Genomic DNA, 20,585 nt, shown 5'->3' on the forward strand with positions numbered 1-20,585 from the left:
AAAGCAAACTGAGGAACACAGAGGATGAGCAATTTAATACCAGAGTAAGATGTAGAGTCAAATGCAGGAGGCAAAACATGTGCAGTTGAGATGTCTTTGTTCTAGGGATAGAAGTACCGAAACTAAAAATGATACTTTCATTTCTGCCAGTCACAATATAAGACTTGTTACTTTTGATATCTTACATTTCCTCTGTGTCACATGACTACAGTAGCCAATCTGAAGTCATGACAATGCTGATAGCTAAATTTATATTTTATGTAGAAGTAGGACTTTAACAAGAATTATGATGAATTCATTACAAATAAATCAACATTTTTAAAAAAATGCATTTTGTATTGTGATTGCGCCATATGCTGAGATACAGAATACACTGATACACAAGTCAGTGCTCAGCTAACAACTTAGCAACTTTTGCACTTTATTTAAAGAGTTTTCAGAGCCCTCTTGTGACTGTATTTTTAATGGTTCATATGGTGTTATCAGAGACTTATGGTGACTGATGTGAAAGCATGTATACTATCATTTACTATTCTCAGTCAGGGTTCTGCCATAGCTAGCACTAAACTGACCTACAATTACAGACATTTTCCAGCTATTAGCACCGCTTGACTTTACAGTATTAATGCCTGTGTCTACCATTTGATTCTGTCATCCACGGAAATCAAATCAAACTAAAAAAAATGCTGCTTTTGGTGTCAAAAATTGTTATACAATTCATATTAGAAGAATCAATCGTAATTAATACCAAACTTTTTTTTTTTTTTTTTTTTTTTATCAATTCGTGTTTTTTTCATTTGATAGGTATTTAATTTCATTTTTGGTTTTAGTCTAAATTTTTTTATCATTTTTTTTATCTTATTCTTTCATTTTACTTATTGATATACATCACTCATTTTGAGATAATTTGAATTTTATTTCTTTGAAGTATGTCATTTTGTGAGTTTTATGATTATTTCATATGAAGATATTAAAGCACCTTTTACAATCTTTGTTTCAGTGCAAAAGGTATCAGCATTCATATCCTAATGAATATTATCACATTGGAAGTGCTGGTATTGCCCATCTCTGCTTTGTACCATCGTTCATTTAGTAACTCAGGTCTGTAATAATAAAAATATAAATAAAAATATATTTCAAGATTAACTGGATTTCTTTATGATGTGCTTAAATAGTGAACTGTAGTCATAATCCACTTAAAACCTCAATAGTCATCGGCATATCAATCAGTGGTAGCCTAACACAGCATAACAGTCTCGGTGTCAGGGTGCATGAAAGATGAAAGGCCAAAGCGCAGGGTGAAGAAGCAGGCGGACATCAGAACAAGTGCTATTTAATAAACCAAAAGCACTGCACTGGTAAGAGAGAATAACAAGAACCCATATGCAACCACTGGAAGCGAGACACAATGGCGGGTAGCGAATATCTGGCAGCGACAAAAGAAAAGTACATATGTACACTGGAGGAGGACCAATTAAGTGAAAAGCACGTTTGCAATTGTCAAATTAAAACCAGATGTGCACTAAGAAAAAAAAAAAAAGGGGCTGAGAACAACTTACACAAGCTGGTGATCTCAACAGAATAAAAAACAGGAACCCTAAACACAAAATTTAAGCATAGACAAGATACTATGGAACAGACTATCAGAAACATGCAAAAACCAAACCAAAGACCCCGAAATCATTGACTCTTAAAGCTCGCCAGGTTTGATTAGTAATGCTGGGATTGTTCACAAAAGACAAGCAGCTCCAGAAGCAGATGTTCTTCCTGTATCATTGTTTTGAGATGAGGCTTGGGGCTGGAAAGAAATAAAAGAAGATGCCTGGAAAAGGCTGTGTTATACTCTGCATGTCAGAGCCCTGTGAAAATGGATACATTAAGTTGTGACAATCTAAGCACCCACAAAACGAACTGATCATTACCTGGTAATGTTTTATTCAGAAGTTCTTTTGTTAATTTTGCAGATTTTAACGGCAACATCCCTGTACATTTAATTATCCTCTGTTGGTGAATGATCGCCCTTTTATGGCAGAAAAACATTTTTATTGCTGCTTCTGCTGTTTCCACAAACCCACCAACAGTGTCCGTCTGCTTTTAAAACAAAAATGTATGTCATATTAAAACCTAAACAATGGCACCCCATCCACCAACCATATTCTAAAATAAAGTAACGATCCGATGGGTTGCGGCTTTTCAACTCAGCTCTGCAAGGCCCACAATCCTGCAGGTTTTCAACACACACCTGATTCAAATTAAAGAGTCATTTTGTAGAACTCCATAGTCTGTTGGATCCCTTTCTGTTGAGGCAGGTGTGTTAAAGCAGGGATACATTGAAATTCTGCAGGACTATTGCCCTCATGGGACTAAAGGCTAGGTCAGGGAGCCCAAGTTCAACCCTAGAGATCTACTATCCTGTAAATTTTAGATGCAACCTTTCTCAAACACACCTGAATCAAATTGCTGCAGCCTCTCATCCATGTCATTGAGCTTTGCAGAGGCTTAGTAACAAGCCATTCATTTCATTCAGGTGGGTTGGAGAAGGGTTACGTCTAAAAATGTCAGTGTGGTAGATCTTGACGGTGGAATGTGGGCACCCCTACTTTGTATCAATGTTTTCAATCCATGTCTTTAGAAGCCACTGCCCGGCATATGTTAGATGTGTTCCTAGTCCAACACAACCGATTTAGATTAATACACACCCAATTTAATCTCTTTACCAGCCTTTTAACAAAGCATTCACTTAATTCAGGTGTGTTAAAGTAGCGCTACCTGTAAAACATGCAGGGCGGTGGGTACATACAACCAGAATTTAGAGACCCTAATCTACAGTTCAACTACAAGCAATAGGCTTCTTCTCAATACATACATCCCTCTTCTGAAACAGTATGCAATAGTTTAGTTTTACAGGTTGAAATTGAAACATCAAGGAGAATGCAATGGCAACTTACTGGTGCACATCTGTGGGTAGTTATGAGATGAACCATGAGGTCAATTCTTAAGAGTTGTTTTATTAGATGATCAGGTTTAAAACCTGGCTGGCCTCCCTTGTTGATGACTCAACTCAGCAACCCTGAGTCTCACCGGGTGTTCTTCAATTAGCTCAACGCCCATACTAGCTCTGTTATCACTGAAAAGGCCATTGGATGTGTTTGAAGACAGCAGGGGAGGAGTTGATTTGCTGTACTAACTAGACAAGAGTGTAAAATAAGTACTACTGAGAAAGTGTCTTCTACTCTTGCAAAACTTAATGGACCTTGTGAACCATCTGACTTTTAATCTTATTTTCACTAAGTATCTGTTCTTTTTATACACACATATATATATATATATATATATATATATATATTTTTTTTTTTTTTCTTTTTTTTTTTTTATCTCTTTTTACTCCAGTAAAGGTCTTTATCATGAGGCAGAAATGCCCTCGTCAACATTTAGAAAAGCAGCAAAGACCTTTTGGAATGTCAGCCCTGACAAAATTCAACGAAACATTGCTGTGAGTGCAGTAGAACTAGAAAAAGACAGTACTCAGATATGTTTAATAAGTTACTGCAGAGCTGGGGCTTTTTCTTCATTCACACAACAACTGGACAATATTCAGATGTAGGCTGATTAATGCGGTTAAATGTTGACAAAAGCTACGTTCACATGAAAGGTCTTAATACTCAAATCTGATATTTTACCAAAAACAGATTTTTTTGTGTGTGATCATTGACATTATCATTTCAATGACAAGACTGACAAAATCTCAACGGATAAATGAAATTATTAAATATTGTCATGTTGATATTTTGCCATGTTTCCATTCAACCAGCCCCAAATTGTGATGTTTGTCTCTTAGTGGCTTTACAGTTCAGACTGAAGTCGCTTTGCAATAGATAGATATATTGATAGATATGCATCTGATTTAGGACCATATGGAGGTTGACTGGCTTGGATTTAATGAGAAAATAAAAATCATAGCTGTTCAGATTGTTAAAAAAAAAAAAAATAAATAAATAAATAACATGTGTCCCATATTATGGGCAAAAAATTAATTAAGCTGCAGTTTGAACTGATCCAGTCACAACTTGACAAATTTCACTTAGTGATACCAGCAACTAATGTAGGCTGTCACTGTTTCCACCCATTTATTTAAAAAGTACACAAGTCTTGAGCTTGTGTACTTCTGGAGCTGGGAAGAATTTGTTGGACACTAACAAGGAAAATGTAAATTTTGCATGAACTTGTGGGAAACAGTTATGGACTATGGAATTTCTTTACGTATATAAAAGTAGATGTGTTTGAGTAGTAGGGTTTGTTAAACAGTTAAAAAAAAAAAAAAAAAAAAAAAAAATGAAAAGCACATCTTCTCTACCCCGAACCTTTAAAAACAATCATGGGGTCAAATAAAGGCAATGGGACGTACTTGTAAAGATGACCTAGAATCAAACCTTGACAGTAGTGATGGAGAAAATCATTGATTTTCTTACTGATGGAATACCAAGTAAAATTCAAGCCAGTATCAGCATTACTGATACAATACTGATACTTCTTTGCAAAAAACTTAGTATGTTTTGAAAATCCCATGAAAGTACCCTAAAGTCAACCAAGCAAGCAGTCTGTCAAATACCAGAAAAATCCTAATATTTTCATTTTTACTGAATACTTTGTGACTTAAACTGAAATGACCAGAAATCACCTGAGAATGTATATAAACAACACAATATTTGCATAAAGGTCCAGCAAATAAAAATAATTTGTCATCATCTATCTATCCCACCCATTTAATATTTTTCAGCCATATTTTTAATTATTTTAAAACCCCACGAATATTTAATGGCACCAACCTCTGCTGTATCCTTGCTGACTATATCTGAGCATGTTGAAACAATGTGAGCCAATATCACTCCAAGCTGAACTCATTCAGTTATTTATTGCTACATTTACTCATTTCATAAACACATTTTGTATTAAACAGAACAGAATGTCATAGTTTTAAGTATGAGGGGAATCTTTGCTGTTTAAAAATCAACTAAAAACTTATAAACCTGCATCAGAGATGCACAGAGTCACATTGGCTCCATCTGTACCAGATAGTACAAGACAATACTCGATACCCTTACTTCCTGTCCTACTCCTACTCTCCTCTTCTTTGCACCTCGTTCTATTCTATGCTATGTCTGCTTATATCGCACATGGCTGTGGCAGGTGGGAAGAAAATTTGTTTGTACCAACTGGGTAAAATTTAGAAAAGATCCTGAAATCATAATTGCTTCTCACCGTTTTGCAGTTCTTGTGATGAACTACATATTTACACCAAATTACTAAAGTATTGATATTCTAACATGGAAACTGATTCTCAAGCATAAACAACTGATATTGGAGGTATTGATATTTCAGTATCATCATCACCTGAAAGAATCTGACCTGACTTTCATTTGACTGAGCAACTATCCAACTGTGAATGAAAGTGAAGAAGGTCTCCAACTACAACTTCCCAAAAACGTCTACAAAAAGCATAGCCATAAAGCACTGACTAGTGTGGCATAACTACACTGTCATTTGAAATGAACAAAACTAAAAATAATTCTAGTTTCATTTGCCTTTGTTTATATGCCTGTTTAAATTTAAATTATTCATGTCATGGAATATGTACAAATATATGCCAATATTGCCGTCTCTAAATTATTTCTCCTTTTTTCCACAGGTCTTCCTGATTAAGTGCAGTTGTACATGTTGATCTGTCTTTCCTGTCCTCTCCACCCCAACCAGTCGAGGCAGATGGCTGCCCTCCCTGAGCCGGGTTCTGCCGGAGGTTTTCTTCCTGTTAAAAGGGAGTTTTTTCCTTCCCACTGTCGCCTCGTGCAGCTCAGGATGGGGGATTGGATCCAAGTCATGATTGGATGCAATCAGTTGGTTTCTATTATAGGATATGTATGAATTGGCTCAAAATGTTGATTTGTGTATGTAAAGTGCCATGTGACAACATTGTTTTAAAAGTGATGCTACATAAATAAAGTTGAATTAAATATGTTTATTGTGGCCATCTTGTGACTCAATGCACATGACACCTTAGGAACCATCAGTTGAGGAAATATTGTGACGTACTGGGGTGATTGTGCAAGGATTCCTGACTGACAGTCTGTGCTATGTACTGATCTCCCCTCCGAGATTTTTAATGTGACAATCAAGGACCCAACACTGCTGCAATAAATGAAAGCCTAATTATCCATCTACCCAGCTGAATAACGGATATCCTGATAAGCTCATCTTCGATGAGTGGCCTATAAAAGGGAAGCCCCAGAGTGTCTGTGTTGTGGAGAAAAATGTGAGATCAGCTTGTTTTTCTCATCTTGTTTTCTGCTGTGTGGTTCACCTTGCAGCAAAATCACAAGCTAATGCAGATAAGGAGTAAGCAACTGCAAAGGCATTGTGTTCGAAAATGGTAAGCGGATACTGAAATAAATGCCTAAGTTTCTATTAACATAAAATCATAACTAAAAGTGTTCATTCATCCTGTAATGTATTCCCACGGGGCTATATAGAAATTGCCTAACTATTTCACATCACCATAAATGTGAAAATAGGGCAAAGTTGCACACTTGTAAAAGTTTTAATAAGTTTTGGATGTGAAATAGGCAGAATATATGCCGGTGGAGATGTCTTTGGATTCAAAAGAGAGCATATATTTTCACCCCCATCCATACAGGCTGTCCATTACAGTAGGAATATGAAAAGTCGTGGCTCGGAGAAGTCCAAGTCAGGGATCTCAAAATGTGTTTTTCTCAACACTACTATCCTACGTGTTTTAGATTTTCCCCTTTTTAACACGTTTGACTCAGAATAATAGATCAATGTGCAGAACCTGACTAAACTGATTAATTTAATTTAAATCAAGTGTGTTAGAGCATTCCTCATGGGGATCCTCCCTGTCGGGGGCTGCACCTGTTTGACCGACGGGGCTGTTGTGGCGGGGGTCATCCTGCCAGGGGTGTTGGTAAGGGTTCTGCTCTGCAGCCATATGTGTGTGTGGGTAACGTACGCGCGTGTGTGTGTGTGTGTGTGTGTGTTTCAATGTGAAACTATTTTAAATTTTTTAATGTTAAGCACTTTGATATGCTTTTGTATAAAAAGTGCTATACAAATACAGTTTGATTTGATTTTGATTGGTTTTAAAACCAACAGGATAGTGGCTCTCAATGATCGGACGGTAAGAGTCCCAATCCAAGGTCTTCTGGTGGTACAGCCATGGTGGGATAATGGTTGTTTTGTCTCCCATTCATTTGACAGTATCCAAAGATGTGTGTGGTGTACTGAAGTTGATCATTGTTTCCAAAAACTGCATAAGAGTTCTAGATTGGTGTCACATTTAAATCAAGACTTCCCAATTTTACAAACACAGAACAGGAACCTATTCCACTTAAACCAGCTTCAGCCCATCTGTGAGAATAGCAGCTTATTTCTAGGTGTGTTTCTTGGCTACCTTGGTTTAGCCCTTGACTCTAGCATTCTAGGAAAGAGTAAAACATTCGTCAAAGGCTGTTTATCAGCCGGCTGACTGCTTCATCATGGGGATAAGTCATCATGTCTGACTGCACCAGTCACCCTCATAACCCTATAACAGGAGCCAGTTGAAGGAAGACTTGAGCCACTGTGGAACATTTATCATTTTCAATCCAGCACAGAAAGGCCATTTACAATGATGAAGATGCAGTAAAGAGGATCTTTTGCAAAACCCTAGAGGTATATCCCACCTCTGCTCTGGAATTAATTGGAGAGTGTACAGTGCTCCACAGCATCTGGATTACTGCAGGGGACATCCTGCAGCCAGCTAAAGACCCATCACCTGTACAAGATTAGGTACAAGGAGGTCAGCAGCACAGGGACATGTTAGCAGCATGACTGTGATGTCCAAACATATGTCCCAAACCTTAACTATGGATATGGTTAATGCAAATGAGGTTGGTGCAATGGTCATGACCTCCAAAGTACTTGACTTTTCAAACCAGGTTGGTAAGGTCAACATTCTGACAGTGTATTGAGAATAAAGTACTTTTACTCACATATAAGAAACCAGATCACTACTAATATTACATTGAGACAGAAGACAACAGAAACCCAAAAGAAAACGTGGACTTTAAAGTTGATGCAAAGAAGTCAAAAGAAAGAAATGATAGCATAAGCTAGAGTCAAAAACCACACCTACAAATCCGGGACATGACGAGAAGATGGACAACTTGTATACTTGTACTTTCATTGATAACAGCGTACCATAAAAGATCAAGTTTGAGCCAAAATTCTCAGGTATTGCTTCTAAAAATGCAGCAAATGAGTTAAACTGACTAAAGGTCAAAGAAACACTTGGTGTGATTTCATTTGGACTGATGCAATAGATCTTAACATGGGCTGGAAAGTGCATCGATTTCTTCTTAATTACCACCACACTCCCCTGATCTTTCTTTATAAATTCTGCAGGTACTTAAAGGGATAACTTATTTTGTTCATGCATAGCTTGGAAAATGCTTTCATGAACCGTCTTTTGGCTTTAACAGAATTCTTGTGGGGAGGAGAAGGCCATCAATTCCTTCTAATTTTTCTCTGGCACATCTGTGGTGGTTGTCGACAAGTTGTGGCTCCAACAGCAGTTTTGAAGTGGTTTGTAAACATGTATGAGACATTGAGGGTGGGAGCATGTATTCAAGGCCTTTTTCCATGTACATCATGCAAATCATCAAACTACAGCCAAGAAACTGCTGTGTCCTTCCTGCCCTCTGTGCCTTTCAATTCCCATTTACAAGAGAACAGTGCTGAAGGGGCTGTTGGAACAGAATGCACAGTGATAGTCAATTATCAATTACAAGCATTCTAATTTGTGCTTATGGCTAATTGCTTTCGCTGTCAAATGGTGTTAAAAGAGTTTAATGACATGCTGTATAGAATAATGGGTATGGATATTTCCACACAAAGAGGCGGGACAACTTGTGAATGATTTCTCTTTATAAGGAGAGCTGTCACTGAATCTTGTTACCAAGTATTTTCAATCACAAGAACACTAGCAAAGAGCATGCCCTCAACAATATGAGTTCACTGGTTTAAATAAAGGTATGGATGGAAGCTTGGACGAGGGGAAATGAAAGATATAAAGTTCTCTGATTAGCTCATCTGAAGTGTCTTATAAATGAAGGCTGGGAAAAGGAGACTGAGGGTGGTCGGTCCATCACAGAATGTCAATGACCTTGGTACGTAAGAAGAGAAACAAAGATTAAATCTCTTCCCTCATCTCATTTCTTTCTGAGGTTTGAGATGAGGGATGTGTTGAATGACTGGATAGATTGAGAGAGAGGAGAATGGATGAAGGGTTGAAACAATTGGGGGTTGGAGTGGGAGTAGAAAAGGATGAATGAATGAGAGAGGGGTAAAATGGATAGGTAACAGAAGTGGAAAAATACACCGGGGAAGTTGGATCAATGAGAACTGTGATATTAAAAAGTTACCTTGATTGACTCTGGATAATAAGGATGCATTAACTCCAGGATATTCTGAGGGACTCACTTCAGTTAAGTTAAGAATTGTTGCATCTTCTTTTAGCTTTGTATGCTTTCACATCACACTTTACAGCAGCAAACCAAACTGCCTGGACAAAGTCACGTAGTTACAACTGTTGGGTTGGGGGGCTTCAGAAGAAAACAACTGCTATCCAAGAAGTAATAAAATGCTGAAGAGCTAGGAGTCTTGTTGATTGTAAGGACCAAAAACAACAATCTTTCCAATAACCAAGCTTTTTCATCACAAGTAAAATATGGAGTAACAGGAAAATTATGCAGATTTCAAGATTTCACACGAAGCTGTCCAGTACGAGCAAGAGGAAAGGAGCTCTTGATCATTCCTTTCTGATTCAGTAGATCACTCTTTGGTGTTTAGACTGAAACTAAAAGACAGTACACTGAGATCCTTTGGTTTTCAAGCAAATCAGTGTTTGTTTGGTCCACATCAGAGTGCAGGCGACCATTTGTTGTGCCATCTGTGGAAAATGATGAAGGTTTGGATAAAGAAGACCAAACAGCAACAGTGTGAATTCACCGTGATGGACTCAATACATAGAGGGTGACAAATGAAAGCATCAGGCAAAGTTCATTCACCCAAGTGAAAAACACATGGGGGAAAAAAAGACCATAGCGCTGGAAGCAGCAGTGCACATTTGGATTGTGCTCTTGATTGCGCTTGATTGCTTTTCTCCAAGAAATTTGGTTGTGATATTGGAAGGAATGTCAAAGCAGTCCTTGACAGACAAAGCATCAACGATAAAGAGTCAGAAGATTTTGTATAAATTGACAAATATTGCTTGACTCGACTGTACAAAAGAAAAATGTGACCCTGGGTTCATTCTACTTTATAACAGCATAATGAATATAATCGTTTGATGACAGATCTCATGTCGTTTTACTTAGATCTCCATACTCATTGAAATAAGTATTGTAAAGTATGGGAAAGTCAGAAACAGCTAAAATTGTCTGTTATAGTTGTCCACCATTGGGTTAGCCTGCTTTCATCTCATTGGTAGGTGAATCAGTGAAACCCTCAATGATTGGTTGCAGTGCCATGCAAAACTAGCTAAAGTTGGACATTATTCATATTTCCTGTGCTGTGTCGCAATGTTTGTGTGTATGAGCATGAAATTTCACATGCACAGATGTCATCTGTTGCTTGGCTGGAGGAGGGCAAGCGTTTAATGCCTCATTATGCCAGTTTTGGAGGAAATGGATGGAGGAGCGTTGCCTCCCATGTGTCAAGCCCATAAGTCCTGATTTACATGGATGACTGATTAATATAACCTATTATTCATTCAATAAAGTCCTAAACTTGAACTTCCATCCTTCCAAGTGATATATTACAAAGATATCACAAGTATATTTGAATTCTACACCATCACATTACATCTGTTTTTCAGTTTGTTAGTTTTCTTGTATCCATCCATTGATGTGGCATGTCCCTCCAGCCTGGATTCCTTCACCACCTTCCTGTAGGCCAGGGGTATAATTCATCATCATCATTGATAATGACAAGTTTTTTTTTACCTTCAAGCATAGTTTCTGATCCAACTGCGTTTTTTTCCCCCCTTCTTTGCAAAAGAGAGGATCCAGTTTAACCTTTGCCTTTATCTCAGTAAAGACATTTCACTCAAAGGTTGATGCAAATTTACAGGCACACAAAAAAAAAAAAAAAAAAATCAGAAAAAAGTTTTGCAGTGAGACTCCAATCCTGCATCAAGGCAGAACGTGACCTGAAGAATAATGGGAACGGCCTGGAATGTAGACACTGGTAGTGGGATTGCAGGACGCAGACTTTTGTTAATGGCTCTATCTACTGGAAAAGGTGGAGATGAAGAGGAGGTGGGATGTGTGACACAAGGTTTGTAAGAAGAATGATTGGCTGGGTGAGATAGGATCCAGGAAGACCATTAAACCACCAACATTCAAATTAAAGTGGAGGTTTGACAATGTTGGAAGAAACATGGTAGCAGAGAAACAGCACAAGTTGCAAGAAAGAAAGAAACAAGATGGATCAGGTCTCCGTTATTGAACTTTTGCCAGAGCTTCATTAACTTTATTAACTGTCCTGTCTCACAACAGTTTAACACCAGCTCATGTTCCCTATTAGTGGGGTGCTCAGTGAACTCTGCTTCACACTGATAGCAAGAGCCGACACCGAAGCATGCATGATGAATTTATTCTAGAAGACTGAAATCAGCTGGAGACATTCAAACTGAGGCGTTAATAACATGAATGCTAATAAAGTTGCCTTCAACAAGCTAACTTTTAATCCCTTTTTCTAAATCATGGTACCAGAGTACATGTTAAGTGTACTGCAACCACATCTTTAATGTGAATGTATAGGTGAAGGAGCAACCACGCCTCGAGTCACCTGGTGAGTCCTGTACCTGCTCCTCCCTCTCAACAGTACCATTTTTTACCCCACCCTCCATGTCCCCATTCTCCTTTATCCTCCCTCATCTATTTGTTCTTCCTTTCTCTCCCACCATCTTTTCTTCTGACTGTCTTTCATTCATTCATCCGCAACCACCCAGATTCATTTGTCTTCTCTCCTAACTTATCCATCCTTACCCTCCTCCACCCATTCCCCCTCCCTATTCCCTCCATTTTTCCCCATCTATACATTCAGCCACCCTTCCATCATCTGTTCACCCCCTTCCCTTTCTCCTTTCATCTATTCTTCACTATAACATCCTTTTCATTTCAGTTCATCCTTTCTTCCCTCCGTTATCCATTCTTTGCACCTTCACAAATTCATCAGTTCATTCCTCCTCTCATCATTCTTTCCTCACCCATCTTTTTCTTCCTCACCCATTCATCCTCCCAAGCTTTTTCCCCCCATGTCGTTCTTCCTTCTTCTTCATTCAATACATCAGTATTCAACTGAAAACACAAAAGGACGCTAAATCATTGGTTGCACTGGGTCTAATGCGATCCTTATTTCCATTGAACATTTTTAAGAACATGCATATATCCAAGCAGTTCAACAAAGTCATATTGTTTACCCTTATAAATGGAGGGATTGAGTTGAAAAGTGTAGGAAAACCAAATAGTGTTTGAAATACTCGCTGATAAAAACAAACTGATCACTGTGGCTCATTGTGACATGCATGCTGCTCATAAATGCAACACTCCTCCATGAAACCTGACAGGCATCCCTGAAAAACAGAACTTTCAATGACTTCCTGCCCCTATGAGGAATTTCATACGCTAATCAAAAACCCAGCACCCCTCCCAGCTTGTGGCACCTCCTCAACAAAAGTGCCTTCCGTAACTTGTGCGTTCAGACACGACTCACCTGTTTGACAACTCAGCCATCTTATTATTATCTCTATCATCTCCTCCCTGCCTTCCAGTGGCAGCCAGTCAGTCTTCTCGGTCTGCATGTTTTTCTTGTTTTGTCTGATGGATGCTCTGCAAGGCAGCCTGACATGTGCATCTGTAATAAAAATGAATAGCTTACCAGCTAGTGGACACAAAGTCGAACTGAGGATGTGAAGAGAATTTGGAACTTTGGATACATCTCTTACAATTCCCCTTCAAAAGAAAGTGTGCATAGGAATTTAAGAACTGTTTTTTTTTTTTTGTTTTTTTTTTACACGTTACTTTTATATGTGAACTTGCAATGAATGGCACCAAAAAAGGGTAAAAAAAAAAAAAATAGAGTAGTGCCACATTGTACAGTCTAAGTGAGCCACGTGCAAACAATCATTGAAAAAGCCATAAAGTTTATAGCGAGGCCACAGCTCAGGAAAGCTGCATTGCCTCTCCTTAAATTTAACCCACTCAGATCAGAAACATAAAACTCTCCATGAAGCTATACATCCTGCATAACCCTTCAACTTTTACTGTTCATAATGCATTGTAATTTAACCGTATGCCTCCAGCTATTTGCATACATTTGTTCATGCAAATGATTGCAGTTATGAATTTCCTAAGTTTCCAACCTACATGGAAATTCTTTGCAGTAAAAAGGTAAACTACCTCCCACTGTAGGGCTTTAATCATAGTCAGTCAAAAAGGTGGAACGCTTGAGAAGAAAAAGTAAAAAAAAAATGGCCGATTTGCATATAAAACTGTGCTACCCTTCTTCTGCCTGATGTAATCAAAATTTTCATTCTGTTATTTTTAGGCATTACCGTCACTTTCTTTTATTAGGTAATATTATTGTCTCCATATTCTCCCCTCCATTATCCATTTACTCATGCATCTACGAATGGTACTCTGAAGCCTAGAAATCATTGTTGGAGAGTCTTTCAAAGGTTTCTTTCTTACCTGCTCAGGGTGATGTCAAGACTACTATATTTTTTGTCTCAGCGGTCCCAGAATCTGCAGCCATTGTGAAACCAGTTTAGTTATTTATGCTAATTGATAAAGTGTTTTTCATAATTTTTTTTGTTATTAGTATTTAATGGTTGACCAACTGAAGAGGTCCAGTTTGTAGAATGGAGCGCTTTACAATATAGACACAAAGACTGAAGAAGTAACTATGCCAGTAAAGCAGGGGAGGGCAACTCCAGTCCTCCTACACGTGTTGGAAGTTTCCCTGCTGCAACTCATCTGCAGCAAATCAGTGGGTAAATAGCACACTAGTGCAGTTGGGTGTCAAGCTCTGCAGCAATGTGCGAATCAAGTCTGATGTGAGTCAGCTGTGCTGCAGCAGGGAAACTCCCAACACTTGTAGGACTGCGGCCCTCGAGGACCGGAGTTGCCCCCCCCTTCAGTAAAGGCATTACTGGAACATTGCACTGTAAAACAGTACAGTAAGACACTAATGTGTTTCTGTGTGTTAGAATGAATCCAATTAGCAATAATAGGCTGCTGCAGAAAATCTATTCCAATCAACCATTATTGCAATGGCAAACATGAGTCAAATGCCAACCCACCAAACACTGGGGACCAATAAATGCTTTAACCCTTAGTTGGTTTGGCCTAATTTGTATTGCTATATTATGTCTACTATCATTTCTACTATACTGTCTACTATAATTTTTGCATTTTTGTTATGTACAAAGTTTGTACCAGTTCAGAGACATGGAATGGTACACTGATTACTTCCAAAGCCTGGTGACCTGGTGGTATTGTATTATTGGCTTGAAAAGTGGTTCAGATCATACACTGAGCCTAAGATGAGCTATGTTTCTTTTTGACTGGTGTTTTTCTAGCCTTGATAGGTTAATTTAGTTTGCACGTCTTCGTGCTAGTTGCACAAGTACATTCATTATTCAACACTGACAAAGTTTTGAGAACTGGAAGGGGTTAGTTATGCACACATTCAGGTAAAAGTTGAAAATTTGCTATATGGAGGCATAATTCTTGTTCCAAAATCGTAGTTTTAAAGACAACAGGTTACAGAATATTTCTGTAGACAGCGGCCACAATCAAAACAACAACTAGACTGGGAACACATGGCAGATGAATCAGATTGTGTGTAACACCAAAGTATTTCAACTAAAAAACTGCTGTTTTCTACAGTGTAAGCCTACATCCACACTCAAGTGGAACTGATTCCATTTTAAATAATAGGTTTTCCAAACAGTGGAATCATTTTTAATTATGTGAGTGCCCACACCAATCCACCAAAAACACTGCAGTACATATCCCAGGCCTGTATGAGGTGCTGCAGCAAGATATGGAGCATGTCCATATACTTGTGTAATGCTACCAAACAAAAAAGAAAACAATTACGATTTCCAACTTCATATTTTATGTAACAATAATATTTTAAAGTTTGCAGTCACAAAATATAAAAAATACCTTGGTAATGAAACTTGCAATCCAACAATGAATCTAATATCAAATAAACTACATCTCACATGACTACTTCCCTTCAACTGATCATGCTTTCATTTGATCTGCAAAAAGCATGTCATTATAAAGTCCCCCACTTAAAAAATAAATAAATAAAAAAACAGACTTAATCTGGAGATTTGCATAAACAGTGGTCTGGTCTCCTTTAGATCCAGTCTGTTTGATATGAAATGTGGAGTCAATTTGTCAAAATTGTCATTTTCGGTTAGGTATTTCATCAGTGCACTGTAATAGAAACTCATGTTTCCTCCTTCCAACTTTGGTACTCCTGCTCCCCGAGGCAGTTGGTGCAAGTTTGCAATGTTTACTGCCAAGTTTCAAAACAATTTCTATGAATTATATTCTTAGCATGTGTTGTTCCTCCCAGGTGAGTCTGTTTAAAATTGCACCTATAACTGACAAGTGCAGAAACTAGTGAGCATAACAGACAGATTGTATTACCACGATGCCAAGTCACTGACCTTGATGGTAAAACCCACTAAATTGTAAACTCTTTTCCTTGGAAATTGCACAGCTATAGCTTGTTTTGATAAAACCTGCTTGAGATGGGTGTGGTTAAAGAAGCTAAACGCCTAATTAGAAAAGGAGTCAACATATTTCCACATTTACTGAGTCACATACCACAAAAATAGCAAATCTGTTCAGCTGTTCTCATTATTTGCATCCGTCAGCAAACCCTTTTATACCCTCTTTTTTTTTCTTGTGTTGTTTTCAAGGACTTATCTCGTCTCTTTTCATTCCCCCAAATTAGCAGAATGTTGCTTGCCAACAACATCCAGACACAGATTATGTAGTTTTGTGCCATGTTAGAGTCATAATTGATTTCTTCAGCTGGCAAGCCTCCATTTTGGCTGGTTGATATCAGTACCGAGGCCTTTTGTTCCCAATCAAACAAACACTGCAGTGTTGCAGCTTCTTCTTAAGGCATTTAAATTTTGCTTCTGTTCAGGAGAGGAGCTTGAAGTCAGTCCCCTTCCCTATTAGGGAGGGTAACCTTCTACTCACTGTAGAGTCTTCCCAATTACAATGACTGCCGCTGATGAAATGGCTGTGCAACATGGTGACTTGTCATTTGGCCAATTATTCTTAATGAAGCACCACAGAGAGAATAAGGTGCAACTGTGTTGTGCAACATTGTTGTTGTAAAGGGACAATGCCAACGTGTTTCATTTGATTAATGTCTTGTTTTTAGCATTTTGGAATCATTTTTATATCCCATGGAGCGTGCTGATAAGTCAAATGATTTGAATCCAAAAGATGGTTTGCATGAAATTAGGCTGTTTAGTGTTGTTGCAGTAATTACACTTTTCTAAGCTGCAAAATAAAGTGATAATGATTGATTTCTAACAGTTTTGGTATATATATATATTATATATATATATATATATATATATATATATATATATATATATATAGATAGATAGATAGATAGATAGATAGATACTATATATATGTAATATTTCCAGAACAACTAGAAATGTGCTTGACAGCAATGTTGCGTTCAAACTTTTGAGTTATTCATTATGAAATCCACTAGTCATGAATTTTGTTGTGTTTAAAACTTCTACTAACCACATCTAACCACAATTAATTTGTCACATGGCATGCTAATACTGCTTTAAATAGACCATCGTGTTTTTTGTGGTTCTTAAACACTATAACAGAAATAGTGAACTATTTAAAATCTCATTTTTATTTATTTGTTTTTTTTTCTCTGACCTTTCCTGTTACTAAAAGTATCCCAAGGGCATTGATCCTTGGTTCTGACCAAGAATCCAAATAAATTATTAAAACATTTAACTCTGCAGTGAGTTTGTCTATTCATCTCTATGCTGACGATGCAGTTATTTACTCCATCAGCCCCCTGTCAACAACTTCAGCTTAGTTTTATGCAGCAGGCTGTATTTTAAGCAAAACACATACAATATGTGGTTTTGATGTGGTAAAAGAAAGCTATAAAAGCTTTAATAAAAATGTTGCAACCACCCCACCTGTTAACCAATTCAACCGACTGTCCTTGCGTGTATTTTAGCTGTCTCAGCAAATTTCTTGTCCATTTGTTCAATTAGTCATGTGTTTTTTATTAATGATTGTTTCATAACATTTATTTAACTAAGCAAATAGGCAAGGCTCTTCCATTGTATAATTAGAAGCATTTAGATAGAACAGACCTAAGTCAAACCATTTAATTTGTCTATGTTTCTAGATATTTGCGAGTTAGAAGCTCTAATGGCAAAATTATGTCAGTCTCCCAAGTAAATAATCTTTTTTTTTTTTCTTTTTTTTTTTAAATCCTGGATCCAGACAGTGGTCTAGATCACCCCACATTTCAATCACTTGTTCCATTTCTGACAATACTTGAATTTCCTATTTATGTTTTCGAAATCCACCTATTCTGAGTTTTCTTGGTCTCAGGTGGAAATTTGAACGACCAAATAAATGACCTGGGGTTTGTTAAATATGCACTGTATGCAGTCTATGAAAAGGTTAATCCATCAATAATTTATTTTCTTCCATGTTTGCATGATGGTATTACAAGATGATAATACATGGATACCTTAGACTGAAACTGTGAAAGATTGGTTTGGGAAGCATGAGACGTCACATAGGGATTGGCCAGCACACAGTCCAGATGTGAACGCCTTTGGGAATCTTTGGTTTGTGTTACAGAAGTTGCAACTCTCCCATCCTCAGTACAAAATCATGGTGAAAAAATGATTGCAATCTGGAAAGAAGTTAATGCAACATCTCAAAAGCTGATCAACATAATCACAGCTAATTGGTATATAACAAGTATGTGACTGTTTTGGGGGAGAAGGTTGTAATTTTCTCAATGTCAGTCAAAATGGCTTCTCTGTCAAAGCTAATTTATCCAAGTCTGATTTCATAAAGCATAGTTGTTATTAATTTCTTGGTGTATTAAATCTGACAAATCATTAGCCAAAAATGTAAGATATTAGCTTAAATTGCTAAAAGATTAGCCTAAATAGCTAACTTTTTTCCTGTTTGTTTTTCACAACACAATGACTCAGTGGTAAAGTCATCCAAACAGCTTGACGTAAATTGAGACAGTGCTGCAATTTACCCCAAAATTATACAGGAAAATGTCCAACATTTTTGGGGTGGGGTTGTGTAAATGTGTGTGTTTGTTTGTCATCTTCTTAGACACATTCAAAAGCTATTATTTCTTCAACATTTCCTCAACATTTCTTGAGGAGATGGAGAGAGTGCCGGCTCTTGTCAAGGGTAGAAAATCCACAAGAGCTTTTGTACAAGAGAGATTGAAAGGTGAACCAAACTCGGATTGCTGAGAAGGAACACAAGTGAAAACAATAGGCTACTGTGGGACAGCACAGGCAAAATGCATTTCCACAGAGGAGATGGAGAAAGAACAAGCAGCTTGCATTAAAAAGTAAAAGGATTTTCAACTTAAATCAAAAAAGGACTGAGTGAGGCATCAAGGAAGGTGATATTAGAAAAATGAAACAACTGTAACATTTATTCACATTTATTTCTTACCGTTATTGTACCAGAGAATGTTAAGAAATTTGAAACCATACCAAAAATTAAGACCTCTGTTTTAGTTCACACCAGTTATCTTCATCATAGCATAATAGTGGGACCCATTTGGTTTAGAATGCTCCGGAAATGTCACAATATCATATAATTGATCATTTTTCCTCAGTTTTGACTAAATCATAAATGACTTGCTGAGAATGAGAAGTTTTTCTTGTACTGCACATTTATAGATGTCGACATATGCACGGCTGAGAGCTGCTCAGCAGACCGAGTTTTCCATTTCTGACTCCGGAGCAGCTCCACTCAAGCATTTAGTTGTTAAGTGTCTTTCTCCAAGCAACATCACTGATCCATCTGGAGGGACCTACTTATTCACTTACAGTGGGCAAAGAGCTCACAAACATCCATCTGAAATTGCTTTCGTTTCATTTAACATGTCTTTGCGTTTATCGTTGGTGCAAACATGGAAGATCTGCCTTCATAATGATTTTACAACCATCTTCATTTACTTCTTATTCACTAAAAATAAATCTGAAAATAATTCACAGGACTCGTGTGCGTATGTTTGTATAATTTGTAAATTGATGAAAAGTTTGGAAGATGGCTCCACCACATCCTCCTAATCTACTGATACAACATTTGTATTTCTTGTCTGCATGAGCCAGGTGTAACCATAAGCTGACCGTATTCATGCTGAAGACTTGCCTGACTCCAATGCATATTGTGTTTCTGAAGGGATGCAAAAAAATACAATAAAGTTATAATGAGGTGCAGCCAAGAAGTAGAGATACAAGTATCAGACCAAGAGGGGAACCAGGTGTCGTCAGTTTCCAGGAGGTTGCATCAGATCAGATCATCATTACTTCAGTTCAGACTGCTGAGTCAAAGGCGATACTCATCCCCTTCTGACAAAGGATCAAAAGGAACGACTGTTCTTCAGTAGTCTACTTCTCCACATAATAAGTACAGTATACAGGTTTAGTGTTGGAATGGTGTTGTATTACCAACAAGGAGGATTTTTTTTTTTTTTTTTTTAAGAGCAGTGTAAAAGCAAACTTGGACAAACATATTGCCTTGCATAGGCAATAATTCCCGTAAAAAATCTCATAAGCTGGATGAGATTTTACGAGAACTGAAGCTTATGTGTGATACGCAGTCCAATGTAAATATCCTCAAATCGCAATTGTTGTTTATTAAAACTTAGAAATATCATTCTTATTTTGCCAAAAAAAAATATTTCAAACGCAGCTACATTCACCTTCAGACAGAATGCTGCTCCGTTTAGAAGAGACTTAATTCAGCTGCTCACATCTATAATTCATTCTATACACATTTTCACTATCCAGTACAGATCATCAGTTAATGGTTGGAAGGTGAATGAACATACTATGTTTCCCAAGGTTACCCTTTATGCATCCTTCTGAAAACAGACATTTTATTTTATTTTTTATTAGTTCAATTTAATGAGGACAATGCACATGGATGAAGACAACTCCAATACATTGTGTATATATGGCAGATTTAGCTAGAAGCTACTTTACATTTGTCATCCTCAGACAATTTTAATAAAATAAGTCTTTTTCTGGCTTTCGAAATAAACAGATGAAGAAATACTGAGTTGCTGCTGAGCTGATTATTTGATTCTGTGTGTTGAAGCAGGGAAACATGCTGGGCAGGGCGCCCTCAGGAGATCTGGACATACTGTGGTAGGAATCAGGGACTGAG

This window comes from Telmatherina bonti, assembly GCF_933228915.1.
Source record: "Telmatherina bonti genome assembly, chromosome: 24".
Lineage (NCBI taxonomy): Eukaryota > Metazoa > Chordata > Actinopteri > Atheriniformes > Telmatherinidae > Telmatherina > Telmatherina bonti.